We start from the raw sequence: 22,404 nt of genomic DNA, 5'->3' as shown, positions 1-22,404 counted from the left end.
CCTCTGGACCTAGGAATTCTGGGCAGTTTTCCTTGATGACTTCTTGGAAGATATTGTCCAGGCTCTTTTTTTCATCATGGCTTTCTAGTAGACCAGTAATTCTTAGATTTTCTCTCCTGCCTCTATTTTCCATGTCAGTTGTTTTTCCAGTTAGATATTTTATATTTTCCTTTATCTTTTCATTCTTCAGATTCTGTTTGACTGATTCTTGATGTCTCATAGAGTCATTAACTTCTACTTGCCCAATTGTAATTTTTATCAAATTGTTTTCTTCAGTTAACTTTTGTGTCTCCTTTTCCACCTGTCCAATTGTTCCTTTTATGGAGTTATATTCTCCAGTTAGTTTTTGTACTTCCCCTTTTAATTTGCCCAATTTTCCCAGTTAGGTTTTGTTCTTCCTTTTCCATTTGTCCAATTTTCCTTTTTAAGGAGCTGTTGTCTTCAATGAATTTTTTTTTCGTGTTTTTTATAATCATTGGTCAGTTTTCCTTCCATTTATCTAATTTGACTTTCAAAATCCTTCTTCAACTCTTCCAAGAATGCTCTTTGAGTTTGAGACCAGTTTATATTCACCTTCTGAAGTTTCAGAAGGGAGTACAGTCTCAATGCTGGCCTCTTTGGTATTAGTGTTTTGGTCCTTGTCCCCATAAAAATATTCTGTGTTATTTTCTTTTCTGATTTGCTTTTTGCTCATGATGAGCACCTTTTCCCTGACTTTTAAGGTAGATTTCTGCTTCTGGAGCACAGGGGCCTCTCTCCCAGAGTTCTTGTGCCTTGAATTTGAGGCTTTGTGTGTTGTTGCCTCTGGTTCTTTCAGCTAGAAGCTAAAATGCTGCAGCTTACTTGGTGCTGAGCTGATTGGTGTTCAGAAACAGAGGCCAGGTGAAGTCTTTCTGGATTTCCCCAGTTACCCTGGAGCTAGCTGCGTTAAGTGTGGGGCTGGAGTGGTCTGACCACAAGACGTCTCCTCTGTTGTGCTAGTGTGTAGGCAAGCTCAGTGGTTTGTGGACCATCTGTGCTAGTGTCTTCCTGATTCCCTTGTGGTGCTGAGGCATGCCTGGGGTCCTGGTGTTGGCAGTTGTGGGCTTCACCTCGCTGGAGCTCAGGATCTCCTCTCAGTTTGCTGAGGTGGGACTGTCTGGTACAACTCTGGTCCTGCACTGGTCCCCTTCAGCCACAACAAGAAGGACCTTCCTTAGTGATTTTCCAAGCTTTACAGGCTAAGAAAATGTTTACCCCTTTGCCTGATCCCAATATTAATTTTTCCTGGGGAAATATTCCCTGTGCTCTTCAAGGGCAACAAGGGGATGGAGATAGCAATTACCAATCACTCTGCCATCTTGGCTCTTGGAAGTTCAAGTAGGTGACTTACAAGCATTTGATCTGGGAGCTGATAATCTAGGGAGTGGCTACTGCAGTTACCATGGTTTCTGTGCTTCTCTCTCCCTCGATTCAACTGAACTCCTGCCTGAGGTGATATGTCTGAGAATCTGCAGCAGATCTGCAGCTTCAGATCCTCTGGGGCTTCCTGCTGGCTCTGTGACAAGGTGGACCATTCTGGTATAGCCTGTGTGCTATGCACTGCATACTCCTCCAGTCCCGTGCAACAGACCCTTCCCGTCCACCTTCCAGTCTGTCCTGGCCTGGACATCTGCCACTGTCTGTCTCCTATTGGATTCTACCTCTCCATAATCTGTTCAAGTTGTCTTTTTAGAAGTATGAAGGAGTTTGTCTTGGAATTTAGGTGAGTAGTTGCTTCTACTCCTGATCTATGGTTTCTTTATTGGTAAACTGAGGATAATAATAGTTGCAGGCTGGTGTGGTGGCTAGAGCACCATACTAGCCAGCAGCTCACATCCTTCTTAGATCTGATTGCTCTCATGACTCATAAAAAGAATTTTTAACATTTATTTTTAAAACTTTGATTTCCAAATTCTCTCCCCTCCTCCTTTCCCAACTATGCTTATTGACTACCACAATACTGAGACAGTCTCATAAGTTGTAAATATCATCTTTCTAGGTAGAAATGTAAACAGTTCAACTTTTAAAAGTCCCATATGATTTCTTTTTCTTCTTTACCTTTACAGAATTCATTTGAGTCTTGTATTTAAAAGTTAATTTTTCTGTTCATTCTGGCCTTTTTATCAAGAAAGCTGCCTGTATTTCACTGAGTGCCCATTTTTTCCCTGAAGGAATTCCCCTCAAGGATTTTCCCCTGAAGCTTTACTGAATAGGTGATTCTTGGTTTTAATCTTAGCTCTCTTGACCTCTGGAATATCATATTCCATGCCCTCTGATCCCTTAATATAGTAGCTGCTACATCTTGTGTTATCCTGATTGTGATTCCACAATACTTGAATTGTTTCTTTCTGGCTGCTTGTAATATTTTCTCCTTGACCTGGGAACTCTGGAATTTAGCTACAATATTGCTGGGAGTTTTCCTTTTGGGATCTCTTTCAGGAAGTATTTGGTGAATTCTTTAAATATCCTTTTTACTCTCTGGTTCTAGAACATCAGGGCAGTTTTCCTTGATAATTTCTTGAAAGTTGATGTCTAGAGCCCCCTGCTCTTTGTTGCTCTCAGGATGCTGCCAAGAATGTGCTGTCCCCTCCTTGTAACATGAACGCAAGTTGCCCTGGCTACCCCATGGTGTCCTTCTACATGGGCGACCTGCAACCCAATGTGACTGAGGCCATACTGTACGAGAAGTTCTTGGCCACAGGGCCCATCATGTCCATCCGTGTGTACTGTGATGTGGCTACATGCAGCTCCCTCGGTTATGCCTACATCAACTTCCAGCAGCGTGCAGACACTGAATGAGCCTTGGACACCATGACCTTTGAGGTAATCAAGGGCAGGCCCATCCATATCATGTGGTCCCAGGGGGATATGGGGCTCTGGAAATCAGGAATTGGCAATATCTTTATCAAGAACTTGAATGATTCCATTGACAACAAGGCCTTATATGACACTTTTTATACCTTTGGGAACATCCTCACTTGCAAGGTGGTGTGTGATGAGAATGGCTCCCGAGGATTTGGTTTTGTCCACTTTGAGACCAAGGATGCTGCAAACCAAGCAATCAGCACTGTGAATGGAATGCTACTAATGACTGGAAAGTTTTCATGGGCCACTTCAAGTCTCAGCAGGAATGGGAGTCAGAACTGGGGGCATGAGTGTTGAGCTTCACCAACATCTACATCAAGACCTTCAAGGAAAACCTGGATGATCAGTGCCTTCAGGAACTCTTCTCCCAGTTTGGAAAGACTCTAAGTGTTAAGGTGATGGTTGATGAAAATGGCCATTCCTGAGGATTTGGCTTTGTCAACTTTGAGAAGCATGAAGAAGCACAGAAGGCTGTGAGTAGCATGAATGGGAAGGAATTCAGGGGTCATTTCCTATATGTTGGATGAGCCCAGAAGAAGACAGAGAGACAGAGTGAGCTGAAGCATAGATTTGAGCAGATGAATCAGGAGAGAGTGAACTACTACCAGGGTGCGAATCTGTATGTGAACAATCTGGATGACGTCACTGATGATGAGATGCTAAGGAAGGAGTTCTCTCAGTATGGCATGATCACCAGTGCCAAAGTGATGACAGAGGGTGGCCACAGCAAGGGGTTTGATTTTCTGTGTTTGTCCTCCCCAGACAAGGCTACAAAGGTCATGACAGAGATGAACGGGAAGATTGTTTGCACCAAGTCCCTCTATGTGGCCCTCACCCAATGCAAGGAAGATTGGAAGACCATACTCACCAACGAGTACTTGCAAAGCATCTCTGTCCTCTGGAATATAAAGAGCCCCATATTTCCCCAACCCACCAATTATTTCTTGCTTGCCATTCCACAGGTGACTGAAATCTTCCAGTTGCCTACCTTAGCATCCCTCTACAGTCCCAGCACCATAGCCCCTATTCAGCCTGCCCCAAGGTGGATCAGTGTCTCTCCTGGGTCTTCCTCCACACCCCAGCACTCCATCTCCAACATCAGTACTATCTGACAGGCCTCTACTCAGGTGCCCCAGGCAGGGCCCCACATGCTGGGAGTGGCTAATATTGAGACCCAGACTAGGAGAACTGAGTATCCAGGCTTCCCATACCCCACCATCACCCTGTACAAGTACTCTTCAGCTATGTCTGATGTAGATGAGATAATGGAGCCAGTTGTGCATATCCAAAGGCAGGAGCCTGCAGCTGCATCTATGCTGGCCTCAGCTCCTCCCCAAGAACAAAAGCAGATGCTTGGTGACAGACTCTACCCACTCATTTACGGAATACATGCTCAATTGGCTGGCAAGATCATAGACATGCTGCTGGAAATCGACAACTTAGAGCTGCTGTTGATACTGGAGTCTTCAGAACCTCTCCATTCCAAGACTGAAGAAGCAGTAGCTGCACTCCAAGCACAAGTGGTCATGAAGTTGCCAAGGACAAATATACACTGAGGCCCCTAAAGCTGTGAAATCTCAAGGCTCTGGAGACCAGTCCTTCCAGTCCTCTTCTCTGAAGTACTCTGAACTGTAACCAGCACTTATTTTTTTATTTGATTGTGTACCTGTACAATCTGATGCATGGGGACACATGCATCAAAATAATGGAACAAAATCAAAAGAATAAAAAATATACAAGAAAATGTAAAATATCTTGTTGGAAAAGGAACTGACCTGGAAAATACATCAGGAGAGATAATTTAAGATTTATTAGAATATCTGAAAGTCATGATAAAACCAAAGCCTAAACATCATTTTTCAAGAAATTATTAAGGAATACGATCTTGATATCCCAGAATCAGAATGTAAATTACAAATCACCATTCACCTCCTGAAAGAGATCACCAAGTTAAAACTCCCAGGATTATTATGGTCATATCCCAGAGCTCTTAGGATGAAGAAAAATAATGCAAACAGCCAGAAAGAAGCAATTTAAATACTGTGGCCCCACACTCAGGATAAAACATGATTTAACAACTTCTTCATTAAAGTAAGAAAAGGTTTGGAATATGCTATTTTCAAAGGCAATGGAACAAGGATTTTAACCAAGAATCACCAACCCAGCAAAATCTTCCTGGGAAAAATGGATTTTTAATTAAATAGAAGATTTCCAAATATTCCTGAAGAAATGACCAGAGTTGAATAGAAAATTTCACTTTCCAATACAAAATTCAAGAGAAGGATAAAAATATAAACAGAAAAGGGAAATCATGAGGGATTTAATAACATTAGAATGTTTACATCTCTGCTTGGGAAGATGATATGTGTAGCAACTAAGAACTTTATTATTATTAAGGCAGTTAGATAGAATGTATATAAACAGAGGGCATTGGGTTGAGTCAACTTTGATGGTATGTAATCTCTAAAAAACTTAAGTTAAGGAGTGACAGAATTTTCTGGGAGGAGGAGAAAGAAATAGAGGCAGTAGAGTCATCTCACATGAAAGTGTTTTTACAGTGGAAGGGAAGATAACGGGTTGGTGGGCAACACTTGAACTTTACTCTCATTAGAATTCATTGAAAGAGAGACTAGCATACACATTCAGTTGGGTATAAAAATTCATCTTACTTAACTGGGAAGTGGGAGGGAAGGGGGATAAGAAAAGTGAGTGGGGCTAATATAAGGGTGGCAGATTGAGGGAGGCTGAAATTGTAAATAAAACATTGGAGAGAGAAAGAGAGAGAGAGAGAAGGAGGGAGAGAGGGAGAGAGTATGGGTAGAGTAGGATGAAGGAAAACACAGTAAACATAACTGTGAATATGAATGAGTTGAATTCTTCTATAAAGCAGAAGTGGAGAGCAGAGTGGATTAAACACCAAAATTCTACAATATGTTGCATACGAGAGACACATTTGAAGCAGAGAGATAAACACAGAGTAATGGTAAGGAGACAGAACAGAATCTATTATGCTTCAGCTTCAGTAAAAAACAAGCAGTGGCAATAATCATGATCTTAAACAAAGCAAAAATATCTCTAATCAAGAGAGATAGGTTAAGAAATCACATCTTGCTAAAAATACTATTAACAATGAAGTAATATCAATATTAAAAATATATACACCAAATGATATAACATCCAAATTCTCTGAGTAAAATGAGTTACAAGAAGAAAGAGACTATTAAACCATATTGTTGGGAGATTTCAACTTTTGACTCTTAGAATTAGATAAATATAGCCATAAAATAAACAAGAAAGAAATTAAAGAAATTAATAGAATTTGAGAAAAGTTAGATATAATATACCTCTGTAGAAAAAAAATAAATGGTTAAGAAAAAATATATACATTTTTCTCACCAGTGCCTGGCACCTACACAAAAATCTATGTATTAGGATATTTAAAAAAAATGTAGGCTCAGATTCAATCCAGCTCTGACTCTGTCTAACTGAGATTCTACCTGGTCCACTTGTTAATACAAGCATTGCAGATGCTTTGGCTCCTTAAGAGTCAACCCAATATGCCGAACCTTTAATAAACTTTGCTTTCCTTTGGCTTTAAGAAGGCTTGTGTTGAATTTATTAGAGCAGGACCTGGTGTGTCAGTATTTCAGGGTCCCCAGCACCCCTCAGATCTCAATACATAGTTCCCTGATGAAGAAGAACTGCTGATCTCAAGTTCTTCTGCCAAGACTGGAAGAGTGCAAGCCATCAACGCCCAGATGACAACTCAGGCTATGTACACCTTGAACAGGACCCATCCAGGCAGGGACAGCTCTACACTGCTTGCCAGAAGGAAACAGTTTCAGAAACTGAGATTTTTGTCCTTTACCCCAAAAGAATTTGGTCCAATCTGTTTGAAGGGGGATTGATGGGGTTCAGACTCTGGGAACCTTCCTGAACTCCCCTTGAATGTTCCCACTTAATCTGGCCTTTTATATTCAAGTTTATAGCCAGGTCCTCTTGAATCTCCTCACTTAATCTGGCCTTTTGTATTCAAATCTGCTGCCCTTGGCCTAGCCTGGTATTCCATTGTCTCTTACCTCTGGATTACCCCACCTGCTTCTCACCCAAGCCCTTCATTGTCTGATATCTCCTGATTGCCTCCAGTTGTTTCCAACCCTTGACCAGTCACTCCAGTCCCATTGAGGTCTTCCTTGGACTTCTCCTCAAGACCCTCCCTAAAGCCCTCCTCCCATCATTCTAGAGTACCAGACCACCCTCAGATCCCTCCTACAGTCTTTCCTGTATTTATGTTCCATCTTGCCTCCATGAAGGCACTCAGATTCAATCCAGTTCAGCCTCTGTCTAATTGAGATTCTATCTGGTCCACTTCTTAGTATAAGCATTACAAATGCTTAGGTTTCTTAAGAGTCAACCCAATATGGTGAATCTTTAATAACCTTTAAAAAAACATAACCAAATATAGAAAAGCTGAAAGATTAAATACATCTTTTTTCAGATCACAATGCAATAAAAACAACGTTTAATGAAGGACCATGAAAATATAGAATAAAAATTAATTCAAAACTAAATAATCTCTTCTTAAAGAATGAGTTGGTCAAAGAATAAATCATGGGAAAAAAATCAATAATTACATTAAAGAGAATGATAACAATGATACAATATACCGAAATTTATGGGATGTGGCTATGGCAGTACTTAATGGATAATTTACAATTCTAAATGCTTATATCAATAAAATAGAGAAAATAGAAATCAAAGAATTGAACATGCAATTAAAAAAATTTGGATAGAAAACATATTTAAGATAGTCAACTGAATACCAAATTAGAAAATCTGAAAATAAATGGAAAGATTTATAAAATTGTAAGCAAGAAAACCATTAAACTAATAAATAAAAGTACAAAGTGCTTTTATGAACAAAATAACCCAATAAAATTGATAAAATATTGGCTAATTTCATTTACAAAGAAGAAATCCAAGTTACCAGCATCAAAAATGAAAAGTATGAATATGAAATTAACAAATTATTAGGAAATTTTTTGCCCAATTATATGCCAGTAAAACTGACAATCTAAGTGAAATGATTGAATTTCTACAAAAATATAAACTGCCCAGATTAACAGAATAGGAAATAGAAAATTAAAAAAAAAATTCTTAGAAAGGGAGTTTGAACAAGCTATCAATGTGTTCTCAAAGAAAAAATTCCCAGAAGCAGATGGATACACACATGAATTATTTTATTCATTTTTATTTCTTTTTTATTTAAAGTTTTTAACATTCATTTCCACAAAATTTTGAATTCCAAATTTTCTCCCCATCACTCCCCTGCCCTCACCCCAAAATGTTTTGTATTCTGATTACCCCTTCCATCAATCTTCCCTCTCTTCTAACTACCTTCCCTTCCTTTATCCTCATCTTCTCTCTTGTCCTATAGGTCAAGATAAATTTCTATACCCCATAACCTGTCTTTCTTATCTCCTGGTTATACACAAAAACAATTCTCAACATTTGTTCCTAAAACTTTGAGTTTCAACTTTTCTTCCTTCCTCCCTGCTCATCCATCCCCACTGAGAAGGCAAGCAATTCAATACAGACTATATATGTATAGTTTTGCAAATGGCTTTCATAATAGTCATGTTGTGCAAGACTAGCTAGCTGACAGATTTGTGGAGAAGGAAAGAATTTTTGACTAAGGAAGAGATAGAAAGCATTATGAAGTTCAAGATGGAAAATCTTGATTACATCAAAGTGAAAAGGTTTTGCACAACCAAACCCAGTGCAAACAAAATTCGAAGGGATGTAGTATATTGGGAAGGAATTTTTACAGCTTATCTCGGGGATAGAGGCCTTATTTCTAGAATATATAGAGAACTGTGTCAAATATACAACAACACAAGTCATTCCTCAACTAATAAATAGTCAAAGGCTATGAACAGGCAATTTTCAGAAGAAGAAATTAAAGGTATCCATAACCATATGAAAAAATGCTCTAAATCACTTTTGATTAGAGAGATGTAAATCAAAACAGCTCTGAGGTACCACATCATAGCTATTAGATTGGCAAATATGACAGATCAGGGAAATAATAAATGTTGGAGAGGATGTGGGAAAGTTAGGACACTAATTCACTGTTGGTAGAGCTGTAAGCTTATCCAGCCATTCTGGAGAGTGGTTTGGAACTGTGCCCAAAGGGCTACAAAAATGTGCATACCCTTTTACCCAGTGGTATCACTTCTAAGACTGTATCCTGAAGAGATCATAAAAATAGGAAAGGGTCCCACATATACAAAAATATTTATAGCAGCACTCTTTGTAGTTGTCAAAAACTGGAAATCAAGGGGATGCCCATCAATTGAGGAATGGCTGAATAAATTATGGTATATGAATGTAATTGAATACTATTACACCATAAAAAATGATGAACAAAAAGACTTCAGAGATGATTTGATGCTGAGCGAAACGAGCAGAACCAGGAGAACTTTGTGCACAGCAACTACCACAGTGTGTGAGAGTTTTTTCTGGTAGACTTGGATCTTTGTAGCAACTCAATGACATAAAAAAAAAAATTCTCAATGGTCTTCTAAGGCAAAATGCCTTCCACATTCAGAGAAAGAACTGTGGAATTCAATCGCAGAATGTAGCAAGTCATTTATGTGTGTGTGTGTGTGTGTGTGTGTGTGTGTGTGTATTATGTTTTGGTTCATATGATTTCTCCCATTTATTTTAGTTCTTGTACACAGCATGACTATAGTGAAAATGTATTCAATAGGAATGTATGTGCAGATCCTACATAGAATTTTATACTGTCTTGGGGAGGGAAGGTGGTTGTGGGGGGGTAGGTAAGGGAAAAAAATCTAAGTATTATGGTAGTGATTATAATGCATCAAAAATAAATAAAATGAATATATAAGAAAAAGATAAGAGTAGCTAGGAGAATGAGGAGGGTTTAATAAAAAATGGTGGTAGATGAAACAACCTTATTGTTGGAAGAAGGAAAATAAAAGGAGGATTACAAAAAGGAAGATAAAAATCTTGGATCAGGGATTTAGATTAACAAAGCCTTATGGAGGTTCCTTCCAGAAGACCCCTTGATCAGAATGGGGATCAACACCTTCTGGCTGCAGCATCCAGCTGAGGACTCCTTTCCAAGACCTCCTAAACCACCATATCCCCAGGCAGGAGTATCAAGATAAGGGCACCTGCCAGCAAGTGGTGAAGGGTCTACAAGAACTTCACATCAAAATGAAAAGCTGATATGATGTGCCTTACAATTTCCTGATTGGTGATAAAGGCAAAGTGTATAAAGAGGTGAGCTGGACCATCCAAGGCACTCACACTGTGGGCTACAACGACAAATCACTGGGGTTTGCTTTTGTGGGGAGTGCAACAGGGAGTTCTCTCAGTGCTGTTGCCTTGGCTGTGGCTGAGAATTTAACCCCTTTTACTGTGTCCAGAGGTTATCTCTCATTCAGGTACATCCAACAACTTATTTGTTCAAAGTGATTCCTGTCTGTCCTCCAATAAAAGCATGGTGTCCAAGAAAGAATGCCTTGACATCATCCCTCACTCCTCTTGGGGAGCCCGAGAAGCTTACTGTGCTAAGCTGCTTGGGCCAGCCAAGTATGTTATCATTGCCTACACTGCAGGCTGTGGTTGCAATGTGACTGGAGTGCAAGATAACCATGCAAAACCATCCATTCCTATCACATGGCCAAGATGGATTTCTGTGACATAGGTTGCAATTTCTAGGTAGATGAGGAAAGTAGAAGGCACAAAGGAGTGGACTGGGACACCAAGGGTGCTCACACTTACTGCTACAATGACATTGGTCTAGGAATCATTTTCATTGCCACATTCACTGGAAATTCTCCCAATGCTGCAACTCTGAAGGGGGCCCAGGACTTGATCCAATCTGCAGTGACCAAAGACTGCTTGGTTCTTGACTACCTGAGGACACAGTGATGTCAACACTCTCTCCCCAGGGCTGGCTGTGTATGATAAAATCAAGATCTGGCTTCACTTCAAACACTGAAAGAAAGGGAGGTTCTGGAGTAGGAGAACGAATGGGGTTTTGTGGGGGCAGTTCATCCCAAGCCAAAGGGCCTTATCTGACCAGCAGGGCCTGTAGACCCTGAAGGAGCATGCTGTGAGTAATGCATGAGGCGGGAGGCAAAGATGTAAGTCAACTCCATTTATTCAAACTAGCTCAGGCACTTATATAGTATCATGTACACCTTAGTAACGTAAGCAGCACAAGCAGGATTAAACTAGCTTAAGCAAGTTTTGCTACTACTTTCCAGCCACATTTCAGGAAGTATCTGGTGGTAAACAGGGGTGGAAGCCTTCCTCCCAGAGCCATCTTTTTCATGCCTTACCAATCTCCCCTCAGTTTACCTGAGCTGTGACTGGTGTACGCCGTCCAAGAGAGCTGAGGATTGGCAGTTCCCTTATAGGAGAAGGCAGAAGAGGGAGTAAAAGGAATCAGGCAGCAATGTGAACTTTTAGAGGAAAAATTCTTTTTACACACGCACACACACACACACGCACTCACACACAGTGCATGTTTGTACAAGACAATTTTTCTCCCACTTAATAGTTTTTTTATTTTTTCTAATTACATGTAAAGATATTTTTCAACATTCACTTTTATCTGATTTTCAGTTCCTTTTTTTTCCTCCCTCTTCTTTCCCCTCCCCAAGACAGCAATGAATCTGATATAGACTATGCATGTACAGTCATATTAAACATATTTCCACATTAGTCATTTTGTGAAAGAAGAATCAGAACAAAAGGGGATAATCAAGATAAATAAAAAATAACAAAAAAGATCACAGTATGCTTCAATTTACATTTAGATTCCATAAGTCTTTCTCTGGATATAGATAGTACTTCCCATTATGATATGACAGTTTTTTAAACATCTTTTGTAGCATAATAAAATTATAAATTCACAGTAGATAGAGTTCCAGTCATAGAATTAGGAATACTCATCTTCCTGATTAAAAATCTGGCCTCAGACACTAACTGTGTGATCCTAGGCAAGTTACTTAACCCTCTTTGCCTCATTTTCCTCATCTGAAAATAAACTGGAGAAGAAAATGGCAAACCACCTTATTGTCTTTGCCAAGAAAACCCCAGATGGGGTCACAAAGAGTCGGTCATGATTGAGAAGTTACTGAACAACAGCAATAAAAACTGGACATGTCTGTAGCATGTGATAGTTTTCAAAGTGTTTTCCCATGACCTTGTTCTACCTCATTCCATCCTTCATTTCAGAAGGCCTGTTCTTCCCATTTTCCAAAAGGGATAATTGAAACTCAAAGAGACTCAATGCTGCCCTCTGTAATTGTGTTTTGTATTTTATCCTCTTTCCTCACTCAATGGGTGATGGAGCCAGGATGAAAACCAAGTGGTTCTTTCCCTTATCCAGTCCACAGTTCTTTCTATTAAGCTTTAAGGCAAATCTCAGTCTATTCAGCAGGAGGTAGTGAGCTACAGATTTTCTCATTCTCATCCCTCCATAATCTTCCTGTGAGATTTGCAGAACATGCTACCAGATTAGGCACTGAATAAGGAAAGGGAGACTTTCTGCCAGAGGCTATGCCTACCCCCTTGCCTAGCAGGTAACTGCAGAACTGACACTGGAAAATGGCAATGTGAGTTTCATTTTTGTAATATTGAATGACTCCTTCAAAAAGACAGTCTATTCCTTGTAATATACACTAAAGTAGGGTTTTCCAATCAATTCACAGGCCCTGTGGACCACATGCTCCTTCACTTCCATGAAAGGCTTTGATGGATTTGCTCTTACCAGTTAGGGAGATGTGACCAAAGACTGCTTGGTTCTTGACTACCTGGGGACACAGTGATGTTGTCAACACTCTCTCAGAGAGATAATAGACTTTTAAATTTTCAGTGTATTTATGCCTCAGAAATCAGCAAACACTCCAAATCATGGCTTGACTTATTTTCTTTTTAATTGTCTATATTTAATAAAATGATGGAGAAAGCAGTAATAATGTAGATGAAACTAAAAAAGTAAAACTATAAAAAATGGATTACAAGACTTAGGAAAAGTCCCTATATCCTACCATATTCTAATTTGTAATGATAGAAAATGAAGGGAGGTAAGTGAATAGCAATCTTAACTGTGAAGATGGATGGGATAAACACCCACTATATGGAAAAGGATGAAAAGAATGGATATAAAGGAAGAATCTAACATTTTTATTTATAAGAAACATTACAGAAAAACAAAGATTTCCATGGCAATAAAATATGAGGCTGGAAAATTTTACCATGTTTCAATTGAACTAAAAAACAAGCAAACAGAGCAGAGCAAGATAGAGATGCAAGTGCTGGGGCTGCTGGGAGGGACCATCCCTCCCCCCAACCCCGTGTCTGCAGCTGGCCCTCAGGGGCCTGACAACTTCTACCAACAGACCTCATGAAGATAGTTGGTTAAAATCTTTATTTTTCCAGAAAGTTGACCTAAGCAAAGATGCTCATTCCAATCTCCTAGCCAAAAAAGAAACAAGCAGTCTATACAAAATACAGTTTCACAATGTAAAGCCAGAATGCCTGGAAGCATATAACAAAATCTGTCAAGAGGTGCTGCCAAAGATCCATGAAGAAAAACACTACCCTTGTACCTTGGTGGGGACTTGGAATATAAAGAGCAAGACCAGGCTGTCCACCTCTGAAAGTATGAGGGAGGTTACCCAGACCTTAATGAGGTCATGAATAAGCTTGGAGAAATAAGGAATTTGTGGCCTTCCATAAGGAAAGAGGCAGCATACTGCTTTCTCAAAAAAATCAACTGCTATTGGAGTTCAGTTTCTGGAATGAACCAGTCCCCAGACCAGGGCCTAATATATATGAACTCAGGTCTTACCAACTCAGACCGGGAGCAATGATTGAATGGGACAACTATTGGGCTCATGCAATTAGTGTTAGGCAGGACAATGAGGAAGAAGTTGAAGGGTTTTTCTCTCAGATTGGGCAGTTATATATGGTACATTATATTTGGGCTTACAAAGATCTGCAGTCCAGGGAAGACAAGTAGAACCTGGAGTGGCATAAACATAGCTGGAAGGAATTGGTATATTATACATTGCCTCTGATTCAGGAAATGGAGTCAAGAATCATGATACTCCTGAAAATTTCACCCCTCAAGTAAAGTTGGAATTGTCATATGCCTACATAGATTTAAGTGACAAGCATTTGTCTTTAATTTTATGGTATACATTGTATATCATGGTCAGAAAGAAACATTGAAATATAAAACTACTCTATGTAGCTTATTAGAGAGACCTCTTTTCTTTAGACTCTAAATGTTCATATAGAAGTTAATTACAAAAGAAAAAAGAAAATTGGCTCCTTTTAATAGTGCTCAGTGGTCTTTTGTGAAATAACATTATTTTGATCTGATGTACCTTACCCAAGCCCAGTGGGAAAAAGAGGAAACAGACTATAATTTGAATCATTTCCCAATAGGAACTCAATCATGAAACCAATTTATTTATATTTATTTATGATAAACAAATATACTGAGAAGTTACTGGGTTCAGATTAATTTCTTTCCTGTTTCAGGAAGAGCTCTGGAATCTGCTCATTCACTCAAACTTCTAGTATAGTTACTCCAGCAGTCTCTCTGACTATAGAACTAGGAACAAACCATGAACACATGTAATAAGCAGTTGAAAATGTTCTAATCTGTTCTCTTCTGTAATCAATTGTGAATCCTAGGAGACTGTGACATGACTAGTCTGGTAGTGGCTGATATGTGCACCTGAGCAAGAATTCAGTTTTGATAAAGCACTACAGTGATGTCTATATGAAAAACAAATCACTGCATTCAACCTGCATGGTCTCTGGTTTTGAAATAAACACCTGGAAGACCACTGATTTTTTTGTTTTGTTTGAATTAAATGATTTTTTTAAAACGACATTAAGCATCAACACCACTGCCTACAGTTGCTTAGTAACCATTTACATTTGAATTAATTGATTTTGATGCATGATGTATCATAACAATTTTTCATTCAAACCTTCAAAATTTTCATTAGGATTCTTTGTTTCCATTTATTCTTGTTGACTTATCCTCTGATATAACTATAGTTAGCATCCATTCCATTCTCTGTTTTTTTGGGGGGAAGGTTATTTTTTGGTTGTTGTTGTTTTGCTTTATTTCAAAAAATGTCTTTCCAGATTTCTTTGCCTTAATTATACTCTTTGCCTTTAAGCATGATGGCATTTTGTATTATTGTTGGGGTTCAGAGGTGTTGGGGAAATACTGACCAGCTGGGTCCTGCTCGAATGAATTCAACTCAAGCCTTCTTAAAGTCAAAGAAAAACAAAATTTATTAAAGATTTCCCACCTTGGGTTGACTCTTAGGAAGCCTTATCATTTGTAATGCTCCTATTGACAAGCAGGCCAGAGAGAATCTTAGTTAGACAGTCAGAGCTGGATTAAACCTGAGCATCTTCATGGAGGCCAGATGGAACATAAAATAGAGAAAAGACTGTAGGAGGGATCTGGGGGTGGTCTGGTAGTCTAGGGTGATGGGAGGAAGGGTTTAGGGAGGGTCTTGAGAAGAAGTCCAAGGAATGGATGACTGGTCAAGGGTTGGAAACAGCTAGAGGCAATCAGGAGATATCATAATAGAAGGTTTGGATGGGAAGCAGGTGGGGCAATCAAGAGGTTGTTACCTCTAATGGCCAAAGATTTGAGTATGAAAGGCCAGGTTAAGTGGGAAGATTAATTCAATTTGAGTATGAAAGGTCAAGTTAAGTGGAAGGATTAATTTAATTTGAGTAGGAAAGGCCAGGTTAAGTGGGGAGATTCAAGGAGAATTCAAGGAGGTTCCAAGAGCCCACACACCATCATTTCCCACTCAAACAGATGTAACCCAACTTCTTTCATGGAAAGGGATGAAGGTCTCAGCTTCTGAAACTGCTTCCTGCTGGCAAGGAGCACAGAGCCATCTCTACCTCAATGGGTCCTGTTCAAGGGGTATTTAGCCTGTGCAGTCATCTGGAATTTGATGGCTTGCACTCTGGAAAGGAGAAACCTGGCAGACAAGGACCAAACAGGCACAAAAGGAGTATAAAGGAAAGACAATTTCCCTGGCATAAAAGACAATTTCTCTGGAGAGATTTAAAGATGACTATGGCAAGGCCAAAACACAGAGGGACATGTTTGATAGCGCACTTTTTTTGCTGTCAGATATCCCCTTTCTTTCCAAATTGCTCCATGGGCATGTAGAACAAGGAAGACATATTTTGAGTAAATAAATACATCAACTGGCCTAGGGTCACGTGCTAAGACATAGGTTAAGACTCCCAAAGCCTGTCTTCTCCTTTCCTCAACATACAGAGTAAAAAGTTTTTCTAGATTGCATAGAGTTAGTGATGGAGTGGTGGTCAAATTAGTTTTCAGAGTCTCAAAAGCTTTAGCCTGGTCTGAGTCAGTTTCCTGAGTAGCATGATAAAGGGTTTTAGCAATAAAGCCAAAATTAGGGATCCAGAGTCTACAAAATTCAGCCATGCCTTAAAACACTTGAACTTGTTTCTTAGTGACTGGAACAGGGATAGACAGAATTGTCCTTTTTCTCTCAGAGGTTAAGGAGTGAGACGTGGGCATGAGTTCATGACCCAGATACTTTATGGACTGTCATGCTATCTGGACTTTGTTCAAAGAGACCCTATAGTCTCAAATGACCAAGAAATTAGGTCTTCCGTGGCAGCAGCCAAAGAACATGCCTGGGTGGGGCTACAAATAAGAATATCATGCACCTACTAAGTTAAGTTACTACCTGCTAGTTTCAGGTCCTCTAAATTCCTTCCTGAAGCCTGGCCAAATAAATGAGGGTTACATTCAAAGGTAAAAATAAATTGTGAGTATTCTCCATTAGGCTTTTTTACAGGAAGGGTTGCAGTCTTGTATGTAGATGAACAAGGGATAAGGATTTTAGGCTTAAGGAATTTTTCAATTAAAGGTTGTAGTTGTTCCCAGGCCTCAGGTTTAATCAGATATTGACCATGAAGAGGGAACACTTTAAGGTCTGGGAGGTTGACAAGGGCTGAGATGCCAGAAGTAACTTACCCTGGAATTCCAGGATTCAAACAATTGGCTTGACTGTCTCCCATGCTCTTAAACCAACATGGGAGGATTTAGTGAACAGAGGGAAAAGGGAAATGGGAGGATTAACTAGAGAAAATTGGCTCTGCAATTTCACCATCAAGTCCCTTCTAAACAAGGGATAGGGCAAGAGGAGATCATAAGGAAGGAACATTTAAACAAAAGATCCCCAACTAGGTTGGGGAGGGGGTATGTTTGGAGACATCCTTTAATGTCCCCTTCCATGACTATGACCCAATGGATCAATGGGCAGGTAGGCTAGAGTAACTTGTTAAAACAGAGGACTTAGCCATGTTAAAGTGGGTAACCTTACCTTCAGCCTCCATTTTTTCCCAGGGCTTGGCAAGAGAGGTGGAGAAAGTGGGAGCACTGCCAGCACCCAGGTTTTCCTGTCATTCCAAGTCTTGAGAATACTGGAAGACAGGGTCCTGGGGGGGTGAGTCCACCACTTTTCCAACCTGAGGGACAATCTTTCCTCCAATGTACCTCCTGGTCACATGGGCATGGTTCCATAGGCACTGGTTCCTGGGGCTCCCTCTGGGGAGGGTGCCCTGTAGAGTCACTCCTTGGACCAGTGACCCTCCTTGTGGCATTGAAAGAAGGTTTCACCACTGCCCAAGTAGTCAGACTTCGTCCAAGGGGACTCCCTGGAGGGGTACTTCCTGGGTCTTTTCCTGGCCATGGCAGCAGTCAAGAATTGAGCATGCTCCCTGTCTCTGGCCCTTCTCTTACATTCTCTTTCCTCTTCTGCAAGAAGGCCTCAGTTGTTAAAGACTCCAAAGGCCATCTGCAGTAATTGGGCCTGAGGTGTTTGGGGTCCCATTGCCAATTTCTGCAGTTTCCTTCTAGTATCTGGGGCAGACTGATTAATGAAATACATGCTAAAGACTGTTGCCCCTTCTATGAAGTCAGAATCCAAATTTGTATGCTTTTTAATAGCTTCTACTAGCTGGTCTTGAAAAGGGGCAGGGTTTTCCTTTTCTCCCTAAGGAATTTCCCTAACTTTTTGAAAATTTACTTGTTTTTGAAATACAGTTTTTAGGCTTTCTAACAGGCAAATTATCACATGGTCTCTCTTTCCTCTAACCTCACTCTTTTGAGAATCCCATCCTGGGTCACTGGAGATGGCCACGAAGGATGAACACACACACGCCTTCCTGGGTCACTAGCAGGAACAGCAACTACTCCTGGGGGGAATTTTGTGGGATCATTGGTAGCCATAAGATTCCCAAAGTTTTGGGCATGCTCCCAAATTCTCCCCTTCTCCTCAATGGTACAACAGGCAGAGAAAAGAATATGCAGATCCCTCCAAGAAAGTTCAAATTGTAGGGATATGTTCCTAAAACCCTCAGTAAACCTAGTGGGGTCTTTCAAGTATCTCCCCAGTTTCTCTTTAACCTGAATGAGATATAGAACATGCACTTCCCTCAAGGGAAGAAGCCTTGAGGGTTCTGTAGAACAGCTTGGTTAGAGTGATAGGAAGTCCCACTTTTCATGAGGGAGAGACTGTGGAATGCTGACTCAACTGGTTTGGGTTGCAAGGCCAGGGCATCTGGCTGGCAAGGGGGAAGATCAGCTGGCACTTGAGGAAGCAAAAGCGTTATAGGGGGAGATATCCCAGAGACTGCCATAGGGGTGGGGCCTGAGGCCTGAGTGAATGTTGCCTCAGGGAGAGGGGCTGCAGAGGTAGGCACCTCAGCAAGACCCATGGCCAGCACTGATGTTTTTTAAAAAAATATTTTTCTATAATGAAACACATAGCACTAGGAAAAGAGTTTTTATTTTATAAGCAATCACATGTGACCTCAGATGTGTTATCTGAGTCAATATTTTAATAAACATACAGCAGATGTTTCTGAGGCCATGTGAAAGTGGTACATGTTGAGATGTTAAGATTGGCATACAAAAGAATACTCTGTCCAGTGCTGTCCAATTTCATTTTTGAATGTAGTGCACCAATTTTATTCATGTCTGTAATAATGTGGAAGTCCTATTGAAATGAGCATTTTGTCTGGCCCAAAGTTTAAAAACTGCTGTATGAAATACAATGTATATGAATCTCTTCCATGATGCCTAACTTGTACATGTCAAGACTTTTCTACAAAAGCATATAAAGTCAATAAAATCCTTTTAGTTTAAAAAAAAAAAACCAAGCAAACAAACAAAAATCAACAAAGCAGGTATACCAAAGTATAGCCATGAAATATATAAAGTTAATATGTATGTAGATAATCAAGTGATTTATATTATGATTAAAGGCTCAAGGATAATGATTCATTAGTACTGCATATATATTTATTTAATAATATAATATCTAAGTACTTAGAGAAAAAGTTAACTCAATTGAGTGGAAAAAGACATATTAAAACTATAACAGATCAAGCCAAATCTAACAAAATGATAAAATAAGAAAGACAGAATCTTATAAAAGTTAGGGATGATATTTCCCTGAAAATTAATGAAATGGAATATAAAGGAACTTACATATTCAGAAATACATGTAACTTTAAAAAGTTTGAGCGTATTTTGGGGTATGAAGTTCTAACCAAAAATATAGAGATGTGTAACTAATAAACACATAGTTTGCTTTCCATAATGTAATAAGAGCATATTCAGTAAAGGGCCTTAAAAGAATTAAAATAATTGTAGACTTACTGACATAATTCTAGATAAAATGATGAATCTAATAACAAATGAAAAGAACAGCAAAGAATATTATAAAATAAAATAACAATCAGATAAAATATAAAAAATTGGGATACAGCTCAATCAGTTCTAAGGAACAAATGCTACCTCTAAAAACATTCAAGTTATATATATATATAAACCAGGATCAGCAAAATCCTTGGCATGCAAATAAAATAACTGAACACAGAATTTTTAAAAATCAGTGCTAACAAAGTAGAATTTTTAAAAAAATAAAGAGATTAATAAAATTTAAAGTAAAAAAAAGACCTCTAGTTGGTAGAGGTGAGATCATGAGTGAAGAAAAGAAAAGGAGCATAAGTTCAAAGCATCACAAGTAAGGTTAGACACATAAAGATATAGCTCTTCAACTCTACAGTCTCCTAGGCAAGCAAAAGCAAGTTGCATGGGTATACGGTTATATTCATGTTCAAATACAAAGCTAAGATCTCTGATCTCTGGCCTTGCATGTTAGTGTTTTGCTGGGAAGATTTGTAGGTGTTAAGTGGAATAGGTTTAGTGAAGACTTCTCAGATTGTAATTCTTCTCCCAGGGGTGAGGTAAGACTGAGAGACTCAAGGTTACTATATTTTTAGAACAGAATAATTCCATATAAGGATATAAAACTGTGTAGTACATTAGGGTCTCAATGATTGGATAAAGTTTACCTAATTCTTCAATGTCTTCATTTCAAAAGGGATTGGTTAGATTTCATGTCTAGAATGTAAGATCATATTCTGAGCTAATAAGAATAATGGTCAGTAGGCGGGCAGGGACTTGCGTTAGGGTCTATATAAATCACTGCCTTTTCTTTGTCTTAGGCTATTTCCTGGTAGATGAATTGCCCAATTCTCAAGAATCTAATAAATAAACTTTCTGTCATCACTTTGAGAGGCCTCTGAGTAATTGATTTAAGTAGGGATCTGAGCCATCCCACACAGTATCAATCAGGAAATTGTTTTTAGAGGCAGTGAAACAGTGAGAAAACTGTATTGTTACACTCCCCCCCTCTCCTCCATTAAGCACAAGGGTATTGTGAGGAGGAAAGAACATGGATTAGATACGCAAATGGATTACATAATGCTTACTAAATCAATTATGATCAGGAGAGCTCAGCCTTCCTTGACTAAATATAGCTGATGAAACCAATACTGTGTTCTAGAATCCAGAATTCCCTTCACAGGAACATTTATGCCCCAATCCCCCAAACATTGAGACAAGTTCATTACTAAAGAGAGGTACTGGTAACTCTGTATTGGTTATAGATAGTAGTTTAATCAATTGGTTACTTACACTGAGGCAGAATTATGGATCCCTGTCAAGAGTTTAACAATCATCAGTCTGGGACAGTGTCCAGACACTTTAGAGTAGACAAAAAGATCCCAGGAAAGTCCAGTGGTAATTACAGAAGTCAGACAAAGGGAGGAGGATCGATAAAGCATATTGCTATTGACTGATGGAAAATGTGAGTTTTTTGCTTAGTAATGAGCTCATTTCTGAGCTTGGGAATTAAGTCAATGTTATTGGGTAAATACCCAAACACTGATTTGTGTACTGATCTGAAACTGGCCACTGTGCTCACAATATAGCTGTTACTGGACACAATGTATTACTTATGACTCACTAGCTGAATTATGATTTTAACAGGTTACCATGTCTAGGCTTCTATCTTTCACAGAATTTAAGTTATAGGTTTTACTTACTCTGTTTTATGGTTTTTCCCCAATAGGGATGCCACATGGGTACATAAGAATTTCCTGTACTTAAACATGGAGTCACTACTGTCAGTTAAGGTCTAGCAGTATGCCAAACTTCACAGTAAATAAAACTCTCAAAACTAATAAGAAAGAAAAAAAGATAATGAGCATGAGTTTTACAAAGAGAAAAGAAGAACTCTTCAAAGAGGACAACTCACAATAATTGAGCAGAACTAAATTATTATAAACTATTTTGCCATACTATATGCTAACAAACTGACAACCAAAAGGAAATGGATGAGCACTTATAAAAATTTAAAATACACGAGATTAAAAAAAGAAATGGATTATTTAAATAATCCAATATCAGAAAAATAAGTTAAACAAGACTCAAGTGAATTCTAAAAGTCGAGGGAAATTTTAAGTCCAGATGAATTCATAATTCTATGAAATGTTAAAGAGTAATTAATTTCAATACTGAATGTATTTTTTTTGTAATGAGAAGACTAAAGAAACTGTTTTGTATTAATGTGAGAGAATATTGTCATACCATAAAAAATCATGAAGTGTATAATTTCAGAGAAAATAGGGAAGAACTCTGTGAATTTGTTGAGTGGAGTAAACAGAACCAGAAAAATTTACAGTAAAATATTATAGATTGCTTGCCATCTTGGGGAGGGGAAAGGGAAAGTAGGGAAAAAATGTACAGCTCAAAGTCTTATAAAATGAATATTGAAAATTATCTTTACATGTACTTGGACAAAACAAAATGCTATTTACATTAAAACATCTGGGTAGGATAGGGGTATGTGGCTCTGAATTCTAAATAATTTGGGGGAGGTTGCTTTGGAGTTTGAGTGGGTTTTTTTTTAAGATTTCTTTTTATAACAGTTACTTGAAAAGAAATGAAATCTGATCTATTTGCCTAATGCAGAAAGAAACTATCTAGCACTAACTTCAATGTGGCACACACAGAAATTCATTGGTTCC

General features: G+C 38.9%; 3 pseudogenes; all 3 read left to right on the top strand.

Moving 5' to 3' along the window:
- Nucleotides 1-2,619: 2,619 nt before the first annotated feature.
- LOC140523599 (polyadenylate-binding protein 1-like pseudogene) lies at nt 2,620-4,442 on the top strand (annotated as a pseudogene).
- Nucleotides 4,443-9,855: 5,413 nt separating this feature from the next.
- LOC140522702 (peptidoglycan recognition protein 4 pseudogene) lies at nt 9,856-10,921 on the top strand (annotated as a pseudogene).
- Nucleotides 10,922-11,042: 121 nt separating this feature from the next.
- On the top strand, nt 11,043-14,068 carry LOC140522701 (protein NipSnap homolog 2 pseudogene; annotated as a pseudogene).
- Nucleotides 14,069-22,404: the final 8,336 nt, after the last annotated feature.

Source organism: Notamacropus eugenii, chromosome 2, assembly GCF_028372415.1.
Source record: "Notamacropus eugenii isolate mMacEug1 chromosome 2, mMacEug1.pri_v2, whole genome shotgun sequence".
Classification (NCBI taxonomy): domain Eukaryota; kingdom Metazoa; phylum Chordata; class Mammalia; order Diprotodontia; family Macropodidae; genus Notamacropus; species Notamacropus eugenii.
Note: the sequence above shows the minus strand (reverse complement) of the source record. Positions and strands in the feature narration are given on the sequence as shown.